Here is a 1276-nt window from a genome sequence, read left to right on the forward strand (position 1 = left end):
GACCTTGCAGTTCAAATGGTTTTGCAGTATGGCGACACACCAGGACTCCTCCTTTGAGATATTGGTGTTGTTGTTGTTGTTAGGTGCCATAGAGTCAGTACCGACCCATAGCGATCTTATGCACAGCAGAACAAAACACTGCCTGATCCTGGGCCAACCTCACTACTGTTGCTACACTTGAGTCCATTGATGCTGCCACTTGGACAATCCATCTCGTTGGGGGTCTTCCTCTTTTTCTCTGACTAAACATGATATCCTTTCTCCAGTGCGTGGTCGCGCCTAACAGTATGTCCAAAGTATGAGAGACGAAGCTTGGCCATCTTGGCCTCCAAGGAGCACACTGGCTGCACTTCTTCCAAAACGGATCTATTGGTTCTTTTGGCAGCCCATGGCACTTTCAATATTCTCCTCCAACACCGTAACTCAAAAGCATCAATTCTTCTACCGTCTTCCTTATTCACTGTCCGGCTTTCGTATGTATATGAGGTTACTGAAAATACCATGGCTTGGGTCAGGCGCACCTTAGTCCTCAAGCTGACATCTTTGCTCCTCAACACCTTAAAAAGGTCTTCTGCAGCAGATTTGCCTAATGCAATACGTTGTTTGATTTCTTGACTGCTGCTTCCGTGAGTGTTGATAGTTGATCCAAGAAGAATGGAGTCCTTGACAACTTCAATCTTTTCTTTGAGATACGGTGGTGATGGTTATGTGCCATGAAATCTAAACCGACTCATAGCGACCCTGCCCAGGGTTTCCGAGGCTGTAAATCCTTACGGGAGCAGAAAGCCTCATCTTTCTCTCGCGGAACAGCTGGTAGTTTCGAACTGCTGACCTTGTGGTTCACAGCCTGATTCGTAACCACAGAGCTTAAATCATCATGCAAGAAGTAGATGAGGAAGAGAGATGCCAAGGCACATAAAGATCACCCAAGAGCAGAAGCTCCGAAAAGACAAGGACTTTCCTTCAGAGCCAAGAGAGAAAACCATCCCTGAGAGCCAGAACTTGATTTTGGAAGGTTACCCTCCTAAACGGTGAGAAATCAATTTCTGTTTGTTAAAGCCACCACCCCTGTGGTCTTTCTGCAATAGCAGCGGTAGAGAACTAACACACTTACGTAACCTAAATCTTTATATTTGTTGTGCTTTGCATTGAATTTCATTTGTAAATATTATATACATATGAAACAGGATTTTAATCTGAGGCATTAATAACATTGCAAATAGCGTTAAAATTTAGACCAATGTGTCAAAATGATACACTCAGTTAAGTTTCTATG

General features: G+C 43.8%; 1 protein-coding gene across 1 annotated transcript in view; it reads right to left on the reverse strand.

Annotated features, from left to right (window-relative positions):
• DOCK11 (dedicator of cytokinesis 11) overlaps nt 1–1276 on the reverse strand; it is a 280134-nt gene that overhangs the window by 24303 nt on the left and 254555 nt on the right. The gene's annotated exons all lie outside the window — the stretch shown is intronic.

This window comes from Chrysochloris asiatica, unplaced genomic scaffold (genome assembly GCF_000296735.1).
Source record: "Chrysochloris asiatica unplaced genomic scaffold, ChrAsi1.0 scaffold00183, whole genome shotgun sequence".
In the NCBI taxonomy this organism is placed as follows: domain Eukaryota; kingdom Metazoa; phylum Chordata; class Mammalia; order Afrosoricida; family Chrysochloridae; genus Chrysochloris; species Chrysochloris asiatica.